Here is a 7,504-nt window from a genome sequence, read left to right as displayed (position 1 = left end):
TCTTCAAATAATTTGTAAGTAAAGCTTGATAAAAATGGGGCATTTGCAGCCACATTCTGGGGAAGATGTGGGACATGAGATATGTACTTGGAAAATTCCCAAGAAAGACTACAGGTGAACAATTATCCACAGGGAGATGTCGCTTAAGGCAGTGAAATGGCAGCTGTGTGGGAAATTGTATACATTTGGATGCATTCACAGAGGAATTGACTGCAAAGATAAGAAATTAAGCAGGTAATTTTGGTAAGTGGTACTGATGATTGCAATCATCAATACCTTTCTTTCATCAGTACCCACTTCTTCCTAAAACTGCTGAAGCAACAGTGCTATTAACAAATCTATTTTTCTCCTTTCCTAATTTATTTAATCTGTTCTGGTTTTTGTTCCTGAGTAGAAACAAAGAAGATGTAATTTCAAAGTATCTATTGTGGTAGTTGAGGCATGGGATTGAGATTAAGAAAGTAAACCTGGCAAGAGAGTGTCAGGATTCTCCAGCTGCTGGCGTGCTGGTGGTTTTTCCTACTTGTTTTCTCTTTGCTTTGCACAGTAGTGTGAACGAATGGTGGTTCACACCAGAATTGGTGGTTCAATCAGAATGGGTTCTGATTTGCAGTCTTCATGTTCAACTTCATAGCTTCAGTGGGGTTTGGCCATTCTCTCAGTGCTCTCTAAATGCAATTTCAAAGCTGAATTTATTAAGGAGATTGTTCAGTGTATTGCAACTGGCTGGAAAAATCCAGACATAGTTCACTTGAAACAGATTCATATCCTTGTTGTTTGAAGCTGTATTAATCATGAGAAGATCACAGAATTGTAGAATCGTCTAGGTTGGAAAAGACCTTTAAGATCATCATGTCCAATCGATAAGGGCATCCAGGAAGGTTCAATACTGTTTGAACTAATATGAAGTTAGAAGCTTTGGTGTCAATACTTTGCTTTTCAGCCCTTCTCCACCCATCTCTAGTCACCTGGTTGGCAACAAATTTTTTCCTGAAGTTTGCTGTGGTGAATGACCCTTTTGATAGTGCTTGTGACAGGAATCTTCTGGTTTCTAAAACATTTCCTTTTGCCTTCAGAAGAAGGGAAGCACCAGGTCAGAGAATGCCAATGTCTTAAAGCCTTGAAAGGTGACCCTCTTCTTCTTGCAAAGTCTTTCTTCAGTCTGTCCCATGCAAGGGAGTGTGTTAGACCCTGAGGTTTTCACATGGCTGTAAGCACTTAATGATGAGCAACACAACCAGCTGCAGCCTGGAGTAGTGGTATTCAACATGGCTGCTTTGCAAAGCAACATTGACTTCCACTAGCTGAGGATGTAACCAAGTTGTGTCATACTTTAACCTCAAAGCCACCTTGTTAATACAGCAGTAAATGTACTCACTGCAATTAAAATTACTACTTCTTCTCAGGTAAACATATGCTGAGGTTTGTGCTTTATCACTTTGAAATAGGATTTCCCCAACTTTGCTAATTAGCAGCATTGCCCAAACAGAAAGAAACATATGGCTCATGCCATGCTGACTCAAAGTCTTTGGAGTCCCGCTGGAGAATAATTAAAGTGATTTTGATTTACTGGCATGATGAAGTACAAGCCATTCTCATTTGGCCTTATGTCTAGAAGCTCTGAGACAGTAAGGTACCTTAGCAGGAGAGCTGTAATAATTATAAGCCAGATTGTTATTTTTCAGATAGCTTTGTTGCCGTTAACAATCATTTCTAATTATTAAGAGACCTTACATAATCCATGCAAGATCTCACATTTACCCATTTCTGGAACCGCGTGGTTGGGCTTAGTTTAGACTCAACGGTTGAGAGATTCCAGCGTTTCAGTTCTTCTTGAAATCAGGTAGGTTATTATAATGAAAAAAATCTCTCCTGTCAAATAGAATGCTTCCCCCCCCCCCCCCTCCATCTTTTTTCTTTCTTTTTTTTTTTTTTTTTTTTTTTACTGATACCACCAAGGAACATGCTGTCCAGTGCAGTTTTGCAGAGGTGTATATTTATCTTTGTTTTTCCCTTTTGGAAACAGTTGATGAAAACAGATGCAAGAGGAAAGTGCAGGTTTATTCATCAAACAAAAGGCAAATTTTAAAGTGAAAGTTTTGACTAAAATATTCAATAACAGTTCAACTTTTTCTCTACAAAGCAGACAACAATAGGTGTTCATATGAGTGAAAACTCACCTTCCTCCTAGGAAAAATTTTTGGCAGAATTTTTATGCAGCATGGATAATTCATCCTGCTCTCCTGATGCTCACCATGAACTGGAAATAACAGAGCCTGTTTGCATATCACTGTAAATTTTATTCCACAAATGGCTGTTTAACAAAGGTATGTGTCGACTCCTGCAGGTTATGGAATGTAAACATGAATGCTGCTGAATAAATGGAAATTAAACTGTGTAATGTAGGCAATGGGTGTCATAAATATACACTGCTTAGAAAATGCAGAGTAAATAACTGATGTCAAAACCCTTGCTCAGAGGCAAATGGTATGAAGACCATGAAATAGGAAGAGCTTGAGCTTCTTGATTGAGAAAGTCTTGCTGATTAATTTTCAAAATTGGTTTCTCTGGATTCTATTTAATGTAAGCTTCTAGTGATGCTCTAAGATATCAGTGGTTGAATATGCATAAGCTGAAACCAAGACCAAACCATGGTTTGGTTTAGAGTCAGGTGGAAAACTTAGGTGCTTGGGAGGCTCTGAATGAAGCTTAAAAAGTGGAATGATCAGGTGTACTCATGAACTCTTGGTTAGATACAGCCTCATGAGAATGGTTCCTCTTGAAGGCTTCATCTTGCACTGTAACTGGAATACACTCTTTTGTAGGTTTGAAGTTAAAACTATGTTTTTTTCCCTCAGGAGGTGCATCTGAGTTGTATTGTCTGAGCTATAGAACTTGGTTTATGCTACAAATGGGATTTTTGGGAGGCTTTTGAAAGTTTTAAAAATTGTTGAGTCTTTAAACTTGGTTTATTTTAGTTGATATCTGAAGCCCGGTAACCTTCAACTATTAAAACTTATAAATTGATGTACAAATCTTATCTCATAAATGAAAAACTGATGTTACTTCTGTAAATTACTAAATATTCCGTGTGTTCCTTTCATAAAATAGTTGGGAATCAGCACTTTGTACATTTTCCTTTCTAATGCGGATGGGTGACTAAGTAATGTAGAGCTGTCTGGTTTTTGAGGGGGGAAAATCTATCCTGCGCCTCATATTTTGCTTGTTTTGTCTTACCAGGGCCAAATTCTGTATTGCAAGGAGCTTCTTATGTTTTTCTTGGCTCAACCTACTAAGCAGAGAAGTCAAACTTTCTGTTTTAGACCAGATCATAGACCTCAGGAAAGTAATTTCTTTCCCTTCCTTGCTGGCAGCTTCAGGAGATGGGTTTCTTAATAGTCAAATATGAGCCAGAAATGGAACAGGATTTTGCTGGGGTGTGATGCTGCATATTTGAGGAACTCACAGAGGATCTGTGTACAAAGAATCAAGAAGCCTTGCATTTTTTATGGGAGTTTACCACACAGCTCTCTGCACTGATGGAGGGCACTATATAGGCTTTGGTGCCTAAGGAATTTACAATTAGTTGAAAAGCGTTGTGTTTCATTGCTAATATATGTTCTACTCAAACAGAAACTGTAAAACTGAATCGAGCCCATCCAAAGTGTGAATCTTTGCCTCTCTCTCTCAAAGAGCATTGCTCTCTTTCAAAAATGTAACGCTGTGTGTGACGCAGGAGTTGCCATGGAAAAATGCATTGAGCCAATCATTCATGATTTATTTATAGCAATTAGAATGCACATCCCAAGATCCAATAGCAACTTTGATTTTAAATAAAAAAATTTTTAAAAAATCCAGACAAAGGATTGAAGCACGTAAATTGCTGGGAACACTTGTGAGTCTGTATGGTTAATACATTATTTAAAAAATTGACTATGTATGTTCCTGGACAAGGCCTTGAAGCATCAGTGCTGCTGGTATCTGCTTCTATATTTATGCTGCTGATAATGTTATTACTGCTGTTGTATACTTACCATCTGTTCAGTGACTATCTAGTGGGTATAGTAAATACCAGTTCAAAGTGAGATTTTTCTTCTAATCATCTCTTTCTGAAAGTGTTTGTGTAAAAGTGAATGCTTTGGAGAAATCTGTACACCTGTACCTTGCGGGGAACATGGTGTCCAGGGTCCTTAGATCTGGATGTGTTTGCCTGTGGTGCTTAAACTACAACAAGCAGTGAGTATCTTCATCCTGATGGCTTTAAATTGCATTTGGGCAGAATTTATTTGTTTATTTTGATTAAAATGAACTGTATTTCAGTGTTGACCTTTTGTAGGTAACAGCTGAAGCATCAGAACTTCTGTTGATGTCCCATATGCGCTTTACCTTTGGGCAATGATGAAAAGCAAATGCACAAGTCTTCAGGTTTAAGTATTTACATTTATTCATTTAATAGGTGGGCACTCTTTGGGATTTGCTTTCTTCTCCAGGGATGTGCCTTATGGAGACTTTGACTCTGGAAGCTAAGGAACTCCTCTGGAGTTTATTGCCCTTGTCCTCCTATCATTATGTGGCTTGCTGAGTTTCATTTCAATTTGGCAGTGAGTCGGGAGTGTCAGCTCTGATGTATAGCTCCCTCAGAGGTTAAATCAATAGTGTTTTAAGCATATCACTTTCTTTCAATAAGGCCGCTGCTGGGGGAATTCTTGTAATTTTTCAGCTTTCATATTTTGCATTGAAAATTCAATGTTAAGGAGCAAAATGTACATAACAAAAATCTGAAAGCAGCTATTGTGTAGCTGGTTTTAATTACCTGGAATCAATATGTGGAGTAGTAAAATGAGGTTTCATTGCCTTGGAGGTGGGTATGTAAGAGATTTTTCCGAACATAACTTGAACCTTGTCTCATTCTCTTCCTGTTCAGGGGACTGATGGAGACCTACTTTCCATGAACTGATTTGTAGTTGTCTTTTGAGACTTGTTGATCTTCTCCAGTCTTTGTGTGGGGTGAGAAGGAACATGCCTCCATCTGCTCCCTTGCAGCATCTTTCACTTGGTCCACCTCCTCTTGCCAGAGGGCTGGAGGGCTGTGGGGCTCTACTGCAAGTGTGTAAGGGGTGAGATATAGTAGAGAAGGAGAGGGAAGAGTCAAAGTGGAGGCTTGGGTAGGATGCCTGGGATTGTCATGAAGACCTTCTGCAGAAGAGAGGGCTTTTGAGAATTATGCTGGCCATGCAAGCAGCATGAGACAGTGGCTTCAAGGCTTGTGCATCCTTGAACATCCACTCTGAGCACCGCTGTTTTCCAGCATTCAGCTGGGTGAGGATGTCATCCATCAGCTGTCTCTCACATCCTTGCTCAAATTGGCAGCAGACTAATAACAGCTGCCCCTTGCTGGGTTTTACTGTGCCATGCATGCCATAGACAGTATCTCACTTGTGTGGGGTTTTCATTGGCCTGGGCAATAATTTTGCCACCCTAGAGGACTTAAAGAAATCATAGGGTTCTTCTGGAAGTATCAATAAAGAGCTCTGTCTCTTTTGTGAGAACAAAACATCAACAGTGTTGAAGCTAAGTAAAAGTTCACCTTAGCCTATACCTTATCTTGCAAAACCATGACTCCTAAACTTCACAAAGAAACAAGCTGCCAAAGGAGAGATTGCTTTACCTGCTTTGCTACTAGAAACTACAACTATGGTTGACTGGAAGCTTCCTTTGTCTGCAGGCTTCAAGCGTAACAAACAGTCTCCCATCTTTATTAGTACAGTTTTTACCTCCAGTACTGCAGAGAAGTGCCCAGGGTTGGGATGACATTTTGAACTGGGATTCATCAACTTCAACTAGTAGACAACTGCACTGCAAGCAGCTGGTATGACTTGCTGTCTAGATTCCCTTTGAAGTTGATGGAGAAAAATGGGTATTTTTAAGAGGTGATTTATTTCATGCCATTGCAGCTATCCAAAATCAGTCAGATGTATTGAACTTTAGAAGTTTCTGTTTTGTCATTGGTCAGAAAGGAGTCTCAACAACTAAGTTTTTCTTTGCCTATTTAAGTTTTATCCAGTTGAATCTAAACCTTAAAATCTGTATTCTTACTACTCTATGCAATAGGAGGCTAATACCTAACAGCGGATAAACTGCTCTCCACTTGTTGCTTTTGCAACGAAATTTGCTGGCCACAGGTTCTTTCTCTGAATGAATTGCCCTTTGCTTTTCTGGTGATACAGGAACATGGTCTTGCCTGTGAATACTTATATTAACCAGCTGAGACCCTGGAAAGGCCCTTGAGATTTCTGTGGGAATTAAGTGACCAAATATTTTAAGAGGCTTCGGAAAATGTCAACCTGTGGCCAGCTTTAGTGTTTGGTAGGAAACGGAGTGTGTTTTTTCTCCCCCCAAAAAGTCCAGTTAAGAAAAGACAAAGATTCATCTCTCTTCTCAAAACTTCTTGCTTCCTCTAGAAACAAATGGTTTCAGAAACTGAGATGTTTGGCTGCCCCGGGCCCCAGCATTCTGCTTGGTGGGTGGGCTGGCTGTGTCTGCAGGAGGGCTTCTGGGTAACTGGAGCTCTTGAGGAAGCTGTCTGCTGCCTGTCAAAGCTTTGGTGGCATCAATATGATCCTGTGCAACACTCTTGATCCTTCCATAGGAGCATTTTGCTGACAGAAATCTCTTCCATCTGAAAATATCTGCCAAAATTGGCTGGAGAGCATGGACTCACATTCTGAGATATCTGGAAAACAAGCCACATGTTCATTGCATTACATAGGGTGAATGTGCAGAGGGAAAATATTCCCCAAGCCCGCCAAGATGGGTAATTGAGCTTTAATCCTTCAGTGAATGCCTCCCGTCTTTCTCATCTATCTGGTGATCTCAGTTTTGCTCTTTCTTTGAGCCCCTTGTGTTTGTACACTTCTCCATCTCCAGTGCTATGCAAAATTGTATTGAATAGCCACCTGGAGACCAGAGATGTTTCCCACCGCCCACATCACGCACAGTAGCTGAAATCTACAGCTCTGTAAAGTACTTAAAAGGAGGGGGGGGAAGTGTTAAAGTCCATTTAATTGAATGTGTCACTCTAACTGATAATTTAGCACCATTTGAGATAAAAATTAGCGTGTCCATGAGAAATCAGTGACTCATTCTTTGTTATAGCTCTGCTTCAGAGTCCAAGGAAAGATTAGAGCACCCCAAACACAGGGCAAGTAGGGAGAAATGGGTAGGCTCTGTTCTCAGTAATGGGGGGCAGGCTGAGAGGACACAACAGCTAGGTGTTTTGTGGGTGTTTTTCTTTTCTTCCTTTAATAAAGCCTATTGAAAGTGACACCTTGAAAAATGTGGAGTTTTTCCTCAGTTATGAGCAAAAATAGGAGCCAAAGAATAATGTTTCAGTTCCCCTCTTGCCTTCAGCTCTCTTCTGTGGGGGGTAGCACAGGGTGCTGGGGTGTTGTGTCCTTGCTTCTCTGTGCAGGAGCTCAGAGTCAAACCATTTTTTTTTTTTTTT

This window comes from Egretta garzetta, unplaced genomic scaffold, assembly GCF_000687185.1.
Source record: "Egretta garzetta isolate BGI_Z169 unplaced genomic scaffold, ASM68718v1 scaffold95, whole genome shotgun sequence".
Classification (NCBI taxonomy): Eukaryota; Metazoa; Chordata; class Aves; order Pelecaniformes; family Ardeidae; genus Egretta; species Egretta garzetta.
This window is presented reverse-complemented; position numbering follows the sequence as displayed.